The following is a 16,571-nucleotide window of genomic DNA, read 5'->3' on the forward strand; positions in this document are numbered from 1 at the left end:
CATTTTTTTGTAGAACAAAGAGAAAGATAAATAACTCGCTTTATGGCCTTTTTCCACTCATGCATACCAAGTCCAGTATGCATCCAAACATCAGAATAGTAGGAGTGCAGACATTGAAAACTGGTTGTCTAGTGGTTAGTAGTCAGTGCTTTCTCTGCCACGGCCCAGGTTCGATTCCCAGTCAGCGAAAAATCTTTTTTTTGCTCATATAAAATGACAGATTCTGCATTAAAACATAAAGTTGGTGGGAGTCAGAGTTGAACCAACAGCCTAAGAATGACAGTTTTAACTTCTACTCTACCAACTGAACTATTGAAAGCGACATGCAAGTAATCCCACATGTCCAAACACCAGTAGGTTGGCAAGAAACACAGCCAGTTTTGGATGTTTCAATTGTTAAGTTCATTTTACTCAAAGAAGAAAGATCGCATTGTATAAGTTGTTCAGCTACAAACAGATATATCTTTTGATGACATTTGGAATCATACTGGACTTTGTGTACATGAATGGAGAAAGGCCATAAATGGTTAGAATAACATTCAGTGCTTTTCGAGAAAGGTTTCGAGAGTTTTGTCATGTAGTGAGAGAAATGAGTGGCTGAAATATCAGGCATTAAAAGTGCAAATTGCAATCATGGAAAGAAAATTGCTTTCATGTGGACCGCATTGAGATATCAAACTGCCTGTGGAACATAACACCTCTTAAGAGGCTAGATTTGTGCTCTCAAGCTGCGATGGTGGTTTTCTCATGGCTTCTAAAAGAAGAGGCTGTCGTCAGGGTGGAGTGAGTCTTTGATAACCAAGATTGTTGTTGTTTTGGCCTTCGAATAGACAACGGCATTACCCAGTGTCAGGTCTTTCTCTGTAAACTGCAGAGAATGATATAGAAGGCAAGAAATGGTCAAGCACAGTTTTATTGGGTGTGTGTCTCTAAAAAACACTAGAGCTCTCTGATACATTTTTGGTTCAAGATTTAATCATCATGCAAATGATTGTGATTAACGCTTTGTCTGTTTAATTCAAATATTATACTATAAACCTAATATTGTAATAGGGTTGGCAACTTTCTAGATCCGATTACTACATGTGTGTGAAGTACAGGTGCTGTAGCTATATGGTATACAATTGTTCACAGTAGCCTAATTATAATATATACAACCAAAAATGCATCTAAAATAAACACCAGAAACCTGGACTAAGGGTGATGTACATAAGTGCATTAAATCTAGGTAGGACTGCTCGATAGATAGGATAACAGCAGAACAATTGTCCTGCCATATAAGCAAAATGAGAGCCTGCTAGGGCCACCAAGAGGGTGCCAAAGACCATGTATTTATTTATATTTGTTTTTTTACCTATGTTATGTCAGTGGCAGCTCAGATTTCTTCATAGGGTCCCACACAGGCTTGGGCCAGCCCTGGTATAACAGTGTCGTGCACTGGAAAACCATCAAGCCTGTTGACTATGCTACCAGTGTTGTTCATGTAACTGTGCAAATAAACTGCAAACACAATTACTTTTAGAAGTATCATCCAGTTTGTTTTCACAATTGCCAAAATGTAATGAATCACAGCCAGTGTTCTAAAACAGAGCTGGAATGTATTCCTGGCTGATGTGCCCTGTTTCTGGTTACAAAAAAAAAAAAAAAAATTAATTGGATGAATTTTCAATGAAAGTGCTTCACTCAGCAGCCATTAATGATTCTTCTGTCCAGTATGAATAAATTGGAATTCCTATCCTTGTATCGGGTGTGGCAATTATGTGTAACAATTGTGAAGCAAAAAAGCAATAGTGAAATTTTAATATAACAATATAGGTACTATAGAACATGATCTGCATGCATATTAATTAGGCTATGCAAATAACACAACTACTTCTGTAGCACATCATTTATGCCTGTTGAATAGGCAGTTTTCTGCTTTGCAGATACTTGAAATCTTTTACTAATCTTTCCCCAAATCCACTAGGAGCTGCCTTTTACATTAACATGCCAGGAAACACACTGACTGGATTTTTAATCTTTCTAATGGGTAAGATATATTCGTATAGTCAAGAAAGATATTTTTTTAATTATTAATCAGTTAAGGAAGTCAAGCTATTGCATTTTGCTGAGATGAAGAAATATTACATAACCCTGTACTGGCCAAATAATTAGATTTGATGTGCTATTTTGTGGATTAATCCCATAACTGAATTATTCACATGGTTTTATAGCCATGGTTAATACTTGCTGTCAAAATGCTGAGGTTCATAAGAACCTCTTTCCTTCATAAAGAAGCTTCCTGTTTTTGAAACTGTTTCAGCATACTAGCTCTTACTGCTCTCTATCTGTTTAACAAATTTTTCGTTGGATTTAATTACTTTCTACCTGGAAACTGGCAACTTCCATGGAAAACTACTTTATCATCACTAACTATATCTAAGGAACTACCACAAACATAAGTAATGTTAACATTTTGCTTTTTCATCATGACTTATGTTCTGCTTCAGAGCACTGAATGCAGCATGTTTATTCTTCGTCATTAGTGGCAGTTTTATCTGTGAGAAGTGTAGATGAATTGCTAGTCTGACAGAGAAGACTAGCACCAGAAGTGCGCATCCAGACAGCAAGGCAAATGGGTGACGTTACGGCAAAGTAGACGAGCTTCGACCAGCTCATGGGAGTACTACACATTTCCAACATTAAGTAGCAAAACCCCAGAGACCTTCTGCCTGTACTGGCCAGACTTCAGATCAGAAGGTGAGAGAATACAGTCATGTGTTGTGTGGCTCAGATTCTTCACACAGTTTGTAACAGTCCAGACACTTAAATTATACTGTACAGCATGAGACCTGGAAATGTGTGTCTGTGTGTGTGTGTGTGTCTTCTCCCCAGTCTGAGCTCCAGCTTTGTACTGTCCATCATCAGAGAGATCTATCAGACTGGCTCTGCTCACTGTGTGTCCAGCTTGTTGAATTCAGCAGAGAACTGCATCAACCTGAACAGCAGAGAGCTGGACTCTGTCCACTGTGCTGCCCTGTGTTTCACCCTCCAGCACTGCACAGCAGTCTCTCTCAGCCTGCTGTTCACCTCCATACCAAAGGCGGAGCTGGAGAGCATTGAGCCTCTGCTCTAACACGTCTCCCGTCTCAGGCTTGAACTTGAACACACACTGACTCTGAGCACTGAGGACTGCAGAGTCGTCTCCATGGTCATCCAGAGAGCAAGCTCTCTCTCTCTCACACACACCCACACACACACACACACACACACACACAGAGCTCACTCTACACGGCTGTGAGGGCAACTCTTCCCCATTTTACACACAGTCACCCTTCAGTAAGCCACTGACTCAACACCACACAAACTAGGGAAACATTCTGGAAAAGGGGAAATAATTTTATCATTTGAAACAAAATTTGTGTAAATTGCATTAATGTTAGTAGTTATGTGAGTGTGTTAGTGTTTTGTGACTCTACATGTTGGTGAATGTTGAGTGTGTTCAGCTGCAATAAAGCCATGCTGCTCCAGTTCCTGTCTCTTCTCTGTGTGGGGACTGATATGGAGTGTGTGAGATGCGCTGTGGCTCCCTCCCGGGCTCTGGGTAAGATGGTGGACCTCACTCAGACCCGGCTGGACCAGCAGGCCTGTAGGTCACTGGCGCTGTTTCTGGAACATTTTGAAGGGCTGTCAGAACTGGACCTTAGCCACTGTCAGCTCACTGACCACTGCCTGCAGCTGCTGTTCCCACACCAGCACAAAGCCCACATCCTGGAGTGAGTGGACAAGCGGGAGGAGGGATGTGTAGAGAGTCTTGATTGTTGAGTCCACAGTGAACACTAACATAGATATAACACATTTTACTCTTTTTCTCACAATTTAACACAAAATCCGGCATGTGACTGCACATCGAAGCTGTGTGTGTTCATTGTAAATCATTGTATGTTCCTTGAAAGGCTCTATATAAATGTAACTTTGCTCATTCAGTCATATCCTGTCTTCCTTCAAGGACTTATTTTTTTCAAAAGCAAACAGCAAAAAGCTTGATTTTCTTGGTGATTTTATTTGGAAATGACGACCTCTCTCACTGGCTGCCTGGTTCACTGATCACTGCCTGTACTTGGCAGGATGGACCTCTGTGGTCTACAGAATATCCAGACTGCTTGTAGAAACACATGTTCTCATTAAAAAGAGAAATAAGGCATAACAGACTCTTTATGATTTACAGTTTCATGCCTGATAGATAACAAGTCATGTGTACAAGAACTGAAAGAAATGATATTTTGTTTAAAATGTCAAAATGCATAATTATCTGGCCATTAATGACTCAGGTCCACTGACACAAATATACTATTTATTTCTTTGCTTATTCATTCATTTGCTAATTCAGTCATTCGTTTATTCATTCATTCGTTCATTAATTTAATTAATTGATTTATAAATCTACAGGTGTTTGTACTACTACACGGTGATTTAATAGAGGGAGGTGTGTTTGGGAATCCTGAACAATGTGGTAATTATAATCCATCTAATTTCAGCCTCAGTCACAATGACATCACTGATGTGTCAGCAAAGAGGATCTATGATACTGTCTCCACCAATAACAATACTCAGACTGTGAGGTAACTCTGTGTGTGTGTTTAGGCATTCAAAATAAGGCTGTATTTATTTGAGTTTAAAATTTCAAATTTAAAAGCCTATTTTGATTTTATAGGCTCTTCAACAACAGAATTACAGGCATACAAATCTTCCTCTCAGACAAGTGCTTTGAAGTCTGGTGATGTTGATGTATTGTTGGCACTGTAATGATGAGATTTGATTTTATTAGATTATTGAGACTATCCAAATTATATTTTTGTTTTAAGTGAAAAAAATGTAATGATTAAAAAACATATTTTAGTTTTCTTATGAATTTTAAGATTACATATAAAAATCAAATACTCAAAATTTATTTATAAAGTGCTTTCTAAAATTTTATTTTATTTTATTTTATTTTATTTTATTTTATTTACAACAGGTGTTGTTACAAAGCAGCTTTTCAAATGTCCAAGTCCAAGCCCCCAGTAAGCAAGCCAAGGGTGACAGTGGCAAGGAAAAGCTGCCTAGAAAGAAACGTTGAGAGGAGCCAAGACTCAAAGGGGGCCCCATCCTCCTCTGGCTGTTTAAAGAGAGACATAAATGAAAAAATTAAATAAGCATTTAATGTTTAGTCCAACTTTCTGGAGGTTCTAGACTTGTCCCGATAGTGTGCATGTGTCCGAGACCCAAGTCACAAGAGAACGTCCATTAAGGTCAACAGAGAGTAGCTGGTTGGGGTGGAGGTGGTGTGGGTTACAATAGGGGACATCAGGGGATGATGGGAGTAGCCAAGGCATCTGAGACAGGATGAGGCTCAGTAACATCACGACATCAGGGGTAGGCATACCTCGGCAGAGTCCACTATCAGTCCAGTGTATTAGTGCGATGATGTTTGATTCCTACTCAAAGAACATGTGATACTTTCAACATTCACATTAGGTATCAATGAAGTTGTGACATCAAGCAAAGGAGGACAGTGAGACATGAGTAGACAAGCACAAGTTGGACTTATTAGGGACAATGAAACAAAACCTGAAGACAAGAAAACAGAAATGAAAGTCTGAGTGAGCTGAACTGAACTGAATCAAACTCCTACCGCTATATGGACCTAGCTCTGTAATATAGTTGAAACTGTAAGTTGCTATAGATAAGCGTGTCTGCCAGATGTAAACAGGAGATCACATTAAGCAGTGAAGTTGTACAGTGTGAACATGACATCTGTCTTTTACAGCAAAATCAGATTATTTTATTATTCCTTAAATGTCTTTAAATGTCTTCATGGTCTAGCAACTCATAATGGCATTAGCACTTGAAAGCAAAAAACAAAAAAAAACAAAAAAAAACAAACCAACAGCAAAACAAAAACATCTCAAAACACACTTATTGCATTGAGTTCTGTTTAGACGACTTTTGAATTTATATTAACACATCTACTGTTATCTATTTACCTTTTCCTTTTATCATTATATATGTCATTTTATTTTTTATCCTTTGGGCAATTAGTCTCTTCTCAATGCGTTTTATTTTTTGTGTGCAGAGAGAAGGGGTAAGAAGATGCATACAGAGGTCTGGAAAAGCTGTGCTGTCAAAGGTTAGGGGAAATGAAATAAATAAATGTTCCAAAATGTTTTTTAAATAGTTTAGTAACCAACATTGTAAATTCTAACATTTATGGTTACCCCCAGCAGTGATCAGTGGTAGCTCAGTGGTTAAGATACTTGACATGTAGTCAGAAGCTTACCAGTTCCAGCCCTACTGCTGCCAAGTTGCCACTGTTGGTTCTCTGAGCAAGGCCCTTAACCCTCAATTGCTCAAGATATACTCACTCGTAAGTCACTTTGGATATAAGTATCAGGTAAATGTATGATTGTGTTTTTTATAATCTTGTACACATAAATGTCATATTCAACCAGAATATGTAAAACACACTGTCAAATCGTGTTTATAAAAATACGTTTTAGTTTTCTATAACTTGAATTTGTATAGTTTTCTATAACTTGAATTTCTATAACTTCATGTCACTTATGTTGATATGGTTGTTGGCTAAGACAACAATGGCCACAAGAGGGAGACAAAGAGCTTCCCTAGTAATCAATGAAAACAGGCATACCCTGTAACTGTATGCTATACTATTCTATTATTTTATATTTTTCCTTGATGTCCACTTACAATGTTTGCATGGCTTTATGTTCCAAAAATAATCATAATCTATTTTACACAAATATTTTCCAACCTGTTTATCTTGTAGAATTAAATAGGACATGTATTACATTACGAATAAAGAATTCTGCGCTGCATACACTTAGACATCGGTAATATAACTTGCAGTTATATAACTTCTAGTGAAAATCCTTGAAGCAGTCAACACCATCATCTGAGCGAGCTCCATTTAACCCTCTGAAGTTAAACAAAGAATTGCAGCTAAATTCTACTGTCTAGTGTCTTTGTTTTGATTTACTCCCTTGTTGTGGTTCCATTCCTTCGTTTCGTTTTCTGCACCCCTCATAATTTGCACTTGTGTCTGGTTTAATGCTCATTTGACCATGTTTTTAAGCCCTGTTTTAGTTTAGTCTTGTTGCTATTTATTGTAAGTCCAGCTGCTGTTTGTTAATCGAGGCTTTCGTGCATGTGAATATAAGCCTGAATGTTTATCCTCGCCCCTTTATTATAGCCTGCATCCCTAGTTTGTCTTCGTGCACTGCACTTTACTTTAGTTTATCATGAGTTCTCGGACTCTCCATGTTAATAATTTGGCCCTGGACTTTGGATTTGCCCCCTAATAAATCTCACTCTTTTCCACACACTGCGTCCGCCTCCTTACCGCTCATCGTTACACTTCCCCAACCTACTATATTTACACGTTTTTTTGAGGTTTTTTTCAATCTGTGTAAAATTACATAATTTCTACTGTTTCAGAAGTGAAGGATTTGCGTGCTCTAAATTTTCATCATGCCAATGCACAGAGGTTTTGGTATGGAGATTTTATCCCGATCTATAGGAGCAAGTGTAATGGACTATAAAGTTGACGAGAAAGAAACCATCCGTTTCGCCGCCGTTTATGTCCATAGATGCTGCTATTACCAAAAATACTACTGCGCTGATTCTTAGAGGACAGTTGATTTGACCGGATGTCGCAGCAGTACGGCCGACTACTCTTGATCATAACGCATTCATAACAACTCAGCCCTTTTTACGACTGAGGTGCTCACACGACAACGCGTGATCTTGCACCTTTTATGTGTTTTAAGAAAAACGCTCAGTGTTTTAAAGAGCAGCAGCGAATTTTCCTCTAACGCGTTACTAAGCTCTGTGAGCAGAGTAATTTCTGCCATTGTGTTGAAATGAACAGGTGTCTGTTAAACTCATTCATGAGCGTATTTTAACGCGCGTTCAATATCGTCCGAGCTGTAATCTTTTGAATTCTGTAACCACGCGGCGTCATACGTATAACATTCTAGTCGCGTGGTGTGATAGCAACTGCTAGTCAGAATAAACAGAAGACAAGCAGTAGTACAAACATTTAAAAAAGATAAGATTACAAAAGTGAGATGCATTTTTGGCAGAACAGCGTTCATCCTTTTGAAGTTAGTTGCAGCAATTCACACAATTCTCCGACCTACATTGTAAGACATCCTCCTGTTGAGCTGGATATCAGTGTGTTAAGCAGGTTTCTGTTTTGTAGGAGGACGGTAAGCAGCTGGAAGATTCCACCGTGTCCGCGCATCGTAGAGTGAGTTATCAACAGCTGGCGACTGTTACAGCTAACACACCACTTTAAATTTTGATATGAGGCCCTTTTTAGATAGAGATTGCCTGTTAGGGATTAGAATGAGGCTCTGCAGCATCTCAGATTGAAAAAGAAAGAAATAACGCAGAGAAGAACAGAATAACTATATATATATATATATATATATATATATATATATATATATATATATATATATATATATATATATATATATATATATAAATAATAGAATCTTTGTCGGCTGAAGATCTCTAGGGACCGAATACACATTGCTGGGTCATATGTCTCTGCATGTTCCAAATGGGAAACCATAAGGTGGAGGAGGAAGAGACCCTGGGTGAATGTCGGAGAAAGACATGGGAGGACAACCGACGGAAGGCTGCACGTGTGGGGCGGTGTCTTGGAGGTCTAGACCTCGAGCTAGCAGTGCGAGAACTGCAGAGGGAGAATGTGGAGATCAAAGCTGAACTGAGAAGGCTGAGAGCACAGCTTGAGAAAGTAGGAAAAGTGAAACACTTAGTTATACTGCGGTGCACATCCAATGAAGCAATGTTCTGCTATACACAGGAGATGCTTTTAGATTGAAATAAGGAACTATAATTAAAGTCCAGGTAAATAGTGAGCATAAATGTGTTAGGGCATATCAACAAATGGATTGCCTATGGCACTACAATATCACTTACATTATATTTTTGATAGTATATCAAAGTGTGTGCACATGCATGTATTTAATAGTGATGCTAAATTAAATGCTTTTTCACAGTTGGAAAGCCCAAGGCCCAGTTTCCCCCTGGAGTCTCCCAAACCACGAGACAACAGGTTTCCCTCACTCTCCCTCAGACAGCCTACCAGATTTGCACCTGGTGAGCCCCACTGGCTCCAAGAAGCCCCATCATCCAAACCCTACAGGCCTTGCCGTCCACTACTGCCTCCCCTGTACTTTCACTCAGATGTGAGGGCAACACCAAATGCACAGAAGAAGCTGTTCAAGGAGAAAAAGACACATGAGAAGAAGAAACTGAAACGTCATCAAAAAGACATAGAGCAGACAACAAAAGAAGCAAATGGAGCCTCGGAAGCAAGAAAATGTGAGAAGAAAAGATTTCGAATTAGGATTGTATGGAAAGGATTTAAAGGAATTAAGTCTTTCTTTCAAAAATAGCTGTGGTATAGAATTTCATGTCCTTTCCATATTAACATAACTTTACTCCTATACTGTATGCAATAAGCCTGCCAAAATAATTTTCCAGGCATTTTTCATAGATTTTGAATTGATTTAAATATGAATGTCTTATTTCAAAATGTGCTTATTAGTTCATGTCTGTTTTATAATATAAATAAAGATATTTTATTAAATAAGTGAAAAGTCTGGCATCAGCTTAATAGGTACAGTTGGACCATTTAAGTCCATTTACGTGTTCCAAGTAAGATCATGTCATGATTTATTGACAAAATATTAAAAATGTATAGTTTTGAAAGAATTAACAGCCCAACATTTATTCAGTAAGAGGTTCAGGAGTAGAAAAAATGTTAAGAAGCCCCCTAGTCCCCCAGTCCCAGAGTCACATGCGAGGTTTAACCATCAAATATTAAAACCCTGAGAAATGTTCAGTCTGAGATCTGAGTGAATAGTTTAAGGAAGAGATTTGTCCAACCATCCATGTTCCATCCAAAAATGGGGTTGCGGTCTGGACCTCCTTGACACCAAGAATTGTACAGCCGTTTCCCTTTGTAGATGATGAATCTGCCCAACAACATTCGCAGTGATGTGGACGGTTATCTGTTCCCTCCCACTTCCACCTGTAGTCTGGTACATAATCTTACAGGATTTGTCATGGACCAGTGACAAATCCTGTCTCATCTACATTGTAGATATTCTGGGATTTTGTTGTGAAATCTGTGAGATAAGCATATCAAAGCAGTCGGTGAATATTCCAGTATCAGCTGAGGTCCTCACTGTAGCCACAGGAAACTGTTCTGATTTGTGAATGGTCTGCTCAGGATGATCTCACATAAAACAATAAAATCATTTTCTCCCATTGGGGAAAGGGCTCTGAATTCCACTAGCCAGATTATAATCCAGAACAAGATGTAAAACATCTGTTTCAGTGAAGCTCCAACCCCAGTCACACATCACCTGCCAGGATTGTAAGAACACATGGACACATTAGCCTAAGCCATTTTATGATCACATTGTAACTTCATATTTGTTATTCATTTATTCCATCAAACAGCATTTATTTTGCATATCATAATTTCTTACTTGCAGCCAGTACAGTGAAAACTGATGCAAGTTTGTACTTGAAGGAACTCCTCATTAAAACACTCTAAGGTCATCTTAAATGGAGTGTAGTGGGCTTAAATGGTTTCAAAGTGACTAGTGGTGAAAAAAGACAATGTGTTCATTTTTAAATAAAAGATTTAAAATAACGTCGACTAAGAATCATATTATTATTTTGCCCACATACAGAAATATTAAGTTATTCTAATTCAAGGATTGCTTGTTGCCTATGGTTGGCGTGCTTTTTGTAGTGCTGTATCATTTAAACCCACCTTTTAAAGAATCTAATTTTTGAAAATATTCAGATGTTCAGAAACTAGATGCCTGCTTATTTGTTAATATGTAAATGTAATTAGAAAACTGTGTACATACGTTGTAATGCTTAAAAATAGGTGTATCTGCCAGTGAAGTTTATCCTTTGACCTTTAGATTAGCTGTAATGCTGAGACAGGCAGGGCAAGACACAAGCGTGTTGTCGAACTTTGTTTATTAGGAGGAGCAGAAACATTATCCAAGAGCAGGTTACCAGAATACATGAGAAACAAAAAAACAAAGTGAGGCTAACCAGGAAGAAGAAAACACAGAGGTAAAAGTAAGATAACACAGATATTAAGAACACGGGAACGGAGAACAATATGGAAAATGAACAGGCAGAGCAAGAATACATATGGTAGAACTCCACTGTAGTGATGGGATGTTAGATACTGAGGCATCAAAGCTCACTATTGCAAAGCACATTGATTCAACACTGTATTGAAGATTGTATCAAAGTTACTATTAGCATATGACTAATGAGGTCTAAGCATCAAACATCATCTAAACACTGGATGAAGTGGCACTGTTTCACAGGTCTGGCACTGTCCTATAACTTGCAAGCTATAAGAGAGTGTAAAATCTCCAGACATCTTTTTCCCACAAAATTTGAAATATGGAAAATATGGAAGCAAATCTTTCCATATGAGGATAAATAACATAAATTGACCATTTCTTAATACACAGAAATGAAAGCATTAAAATCTCATTTGACATAATATAAATGCAGTTACCAAAAAGTGGCTGAAAATAAGCAGGAAACTGGGCATGGTATAAAAACTTATATACATTTACATACACTTATATATACATTTATGTGTGTTTTGGAAAGTTTCCAAGATGTCATTTTGTGCCAGCATTGTTTAGGTTTTATTGAGACTCCTGTGTCAGGTAATCAACATATTACAGTCCATGGTAATTGGTAAATTCAGGTGAAATATTTATATTAATCTGAAATTAACTGCCCTGCCACTGTGTGTGTGTGTGTGTGTTTTGTTTTCTCAGTGTTGACAGGCTGCTGCTGAGGCTGCTCCACTGCTACAGTGTCTCTGACCTCCAGCAGGGGGCAGCAGCAACAGATCTGCTCTCTGCTCTGCAGCACAGACTGGACTTCTCCTGCAGCTCTGCTCTGGACCTGACAGCAAACACACAGACACACACTCTGACTCTGAGCAATGAGGACTGCACAGTCGTCTCCATGGTCAACCAGAGACCTCACACACACATACATACATACATACATACATACATACATACATACACACACACACACACACACACACACACACACACACACACACACAGCTCACTGTGAGATAGAGGAGGCTGGAGTGGAGCTACTCTTCCCCATTTTACACAGTCACCCTGCAGTAAGCCACTGACTAACAATTTAACACAATATTCGGCATGTGACTGAATGTAGAAGCTGTGTGTGTTCATTGGAAAGCATTGTATGTTCTTTGAAAGGCTCTATATAAATGTAACTTTGCTCATTCAGTCATATCTTGTGTTCTGTCAAGGACATTTTTTTGAAAACAAACAGCAAAAAGCTTGACTTTCTTGGTGATTTTATTTCTCTTACTGGCTGCCTGGTTCACTGATCACTGCCTGTCCTTGGCAGGATGGATATTGAGTGTCTCTGAAAATGTATTAATATTATTAGTATGTGCCTAACGCTCCTCTCTATTCCAAAGCTGACCCGATTTCCATAATTCTCGTATTGCATAAGACATTTATTTCCATTATATGTTTTAGCATTCAGGTGGTCATTTTTCTTTTCAAGTTATTGGCGTGATCCAATAGATCCAAAGTCAAATGAATACGCACATCATGTGTTGAACCCATCCATAGTATTTTTCTGCTTATCTAATATGCCAATATTTTCTCGTAACCATCCCACCAAGTCCTAAAAACACCCAAACCTAAATGCTTAGTAACCACAGTAAAGCTTTTGTCACTGTCTTAATTTTTATTCTGCATTAGTTCATCAAATGGTTATTTATTGAGAGTGAGTCTGTATTTTGTATTTGAAAAAAAATAAAACTTTGTCAGCATTAAGCAGGTTTGTTGTCTGGTTTGAAGGCTGTGGTTGTGCTATTTTTCTGGCCTTTCTGGTCAACTAGTTTCTGTACCCAGTCATTCCATCAAGGGAGGTGTGTTGCTATTGAAATGTCTAACTTCCTTCATCTAGGGAATTCATGACATACATTAGAATTACATTTATTATAGCTGCAGGTGGCAATTAAGGGGTCCAATCATTTTATCACATCTGCACAACTTGGTTGCTGATGACATCCCATATTAAGTTCACCAGCCTTTGTGGTTGGTTTTGAGGTTTTGTTTCCAGGAATGTTGTATTTTGAAACCAATCTCTCAATTTTCTCTGCTGAATTGCTTTATATAAATATTTTTTCTGATTCGACATGACTAAGAAATATAGTTCCCCCAGAAGGTCAGTTCACCCCAAATGTACTTGCATTCACAGTATGTTCATATACACCATTGAAGTTTGGTGATAATCTAACACTCTATGGCTAAGTTTTAGCCTATTAATAAAAATCCTGCTCTTGGGGATTGATAGTTAAATACACATATTTTTGATAATTATTTACAAGAAGATCTGCATTTTTTACATTTAAAAGGTATCTCTAGATCAAAAGGTCACTGACTTGTTTGAAAGGTGCATTTGCCCAACTAATTTAGGTATCAAAAATCAGGCTAAAAAAAGGTTTACGAAACGTATTGAACTTTTTTATGGAATAGTCACAAAGTATTGCACTGTATAAACTGCATTTCTCATGCACAACTGGTACACAATGGGATTGACTTTTTTTTTTTTAAATACCTTTTCATATGTCAGAGGGGCTCTGTTGGCAAAAATGTCCTATAATTGCCATGCTAGCTTAAAGTCCATAAATCAATACTCATGTCAAGTTTCATAAGAATTACTCAAAGAAGTCTTAATTTTTTTTTTCTGCTGTTTTGAATGAATCAGTACACCTTGGAAGGATTGATAGGTATGTAGGGGCCATACTCCATACAAATATCAACATGTTTCAGTCTCATCAATATTTTGAAACCAAATTTGTGAAGATTGGAGAAAGGTCCTACGACTAGTGTGTTACAGTTCATCAGCAACATAAAAAGCAGTAGGATATTTAAATTCAAAGTAATGTAGCAATCCACTGAAGCCAGTTCTTACTAAATTACATTACATCCTTTGAAGCCCACTGAAAAATGATTAGCCAATTACCTGAAAAACATTAGCCAATGTTTGACTCAGCCTTAGCAATCCTCCAGCTTGCTTACAGAAGCAGTATGCAAAATTTCATCTTGATCAGAAGAGCAGTTGTTGAGAAAGTTATTTGCATATTATTATATGCCCCATATTGACAAAACTGCTACATTTGGTAAGCTACCTCAAAGTCAACACTGGTATAAGTCTTTTAAATTTCATGAAATCTGAACATGTCGTTCAGGAGTTACAGCTAGTTAAAGTTAAGGTTAAAGCCTAACCTTTGTACTACTACTTTGTACTACTAATATTACTTTGCAATAGGACAGCTGTATTTTTATGTCAGGTTTTTGTTTAAATAATTATTGAGATTCAGACTCTTGCAAATATTTTGACACCAATTTCACTCAGATTGGTGTGAAAATCCTAGGAAAAACCCAAACAAACAAAAAAAGTGAAATCTAGTGGGCAGAGCCTATTCGAACTAAGGAGAAGCCAAGGAAGAATGACATAAAAATAAATAATACTATTTCTATATTCACCTCTGCCTTTTGTTTTGAACATCTGCAAATGTTAAATATAGTTTTATCTGCAGTTCATAAAGGAAAAAACAAAAATACATTAGAGTCAGAACGTTTGTTTCTTTGTCACACAGTTTTATTATTGTTTTGAATTATTATATTGTCTTTTAGCAATTGTCAATTGTCCTTGGACTTGTCCTCGGCCTCACACAGCCAGGTGAAAAAGGCTGTCATGGATTTGAGGGCCACACCTTTGCCTCTTGTTGTGTTTGGACAGCAGCTGCTGGTGCACCTTCCTCTGCTCCTCAAGTTTGGCCTACTGATGGATCTGTTCAATGGTCTTGGGCCCGTGGTCAACTCGCTGCGACACCCAGTTATGCTAGAAAAGCAAAATCAGCAGATGCATACTTTTGCATCACCATGCGCTGGAATGGCAAACACAAACACAGGCAGAGTCTCTAACCAGTCGCAGGTCGATGATGTCCTGGAGCAGGAACCGAATGCGTGAGGAACCCCTCCTCTCCTTCACTGTCTTTTCTATATATTTAAAGTAGTGATCCATTTTTGGCTGAGAGAGAGAGAGAGAGAGAGAGAGAGAGAGAGTGTGTAAGAGAAACGTAGAAAAATTTCAGGTATTCTACCCCTTTCGATTTGATCAGGTGTGCTCTCAGCTGAACTCATGTCGCAAGACGTTTATGACTCTTATGTAAACCCTGCTGCCTTGCACGTTGGTCAGTGCTGTAAAGCAGTTCACTGCCACTGTGGGTGTAGCTGTGCTGTCATCAGCTGCACTTGGCTTTGGGGAATCCAGGGTGCAGCAGCAGGAGGCGGCAAACGTGGAGGAGGCTGTGAGAGCAAAACCTTCTAACAGCTGACCAGTCCTGAATAAAAGCCTTTCATTTTGTCAGCTGCAGTAGGAGCAGAGCTAACAACCACACTGACAACTTCACTAAACAACATGAACTTGGACACTTTTAAAATCATTGCCAAGGCCTAATAATACACTGATATCAGCACAGCATGCTAGTCGCACTATAGATGATGATCCTAATTAGTTGGCTACCCTGTAGTCAGAGTGCAGGCAACAGGCAAGCAACAGAAAACGCTGACAGCAAAACTTTTATAGACAACATTTCAACATGCTTGTTTTTTGGTTAAAAGCGTGCATGGAGAAAAAAATATACAATAAAAAAGACCAGGAAAATTAAACACAAATAACTGTCACACTAGGTGGTGACTGAACTGTCAACATTACAACTGTTGTTCCTACCAGAGACAAAATGGACAGTCAAGATACAATATTCAAAACATCTTCATTCAGTTTTGTTGTGTAAAGTACTTGCTGTGAAAAACACATCATGGACAAAATCCGGAAAAATGTGCACAGACGCTGCACTGCAGACTAGCACTCATCTACACATGCACCGTAAACCTTTACATGACATATTAAAGATAAACCGATGCAAGTGCTGAGCATCTGCTGAGAATATTAAATCAACCCAGACCAGGCCCGCGGCCTGCTTACCCTGGCCTTCTCCAAGTCCAGGTCTTTGCCGATGGCTGTGAGGAGGTGGCACAGACGCTCCAGGCTCTCCTCGTTGTGGTTCATGAATAATTTGACCACGCAGTCATGCATGATGGCCTCCGACAGCATGTGCTGCTTGAACAGCTCCCCGATGAACTTGATGTTGCCGATGGACCTCCTGTGGGCCTTGTCCTTCGCCTCCTCCAGATCCTCCTCCAGCCTCTCCCGCTTGCTGGCCTTGCAAGGAGTAACCAGAACAAAGACAAAAGCAAGAAACAGCGCGTTTTGACCCGATAACGACCTGGCCGCCTCCCAGCACTGCTGCCGATTTCAGTCCCCTTTCTCCTGATCTGTGGGTTGGTGAGTCAGGTAAACTAGACAGGAGTGCTGCT

This window comes from Electrophorus electricus, chromosome 10, assembly GCF_041902795.1.
Source record: "Electrophorus electricus isolate QZ-2024a chromosome 10, ASM4190279v1, whole genome shotgun sequence".
Lineage (NCBI taxonomy): Eukaryota > Metazoa > Chordata > Actinopteri > Gymnotiformes > Gymnotidae > Electrophorus > Electrophorus electricus.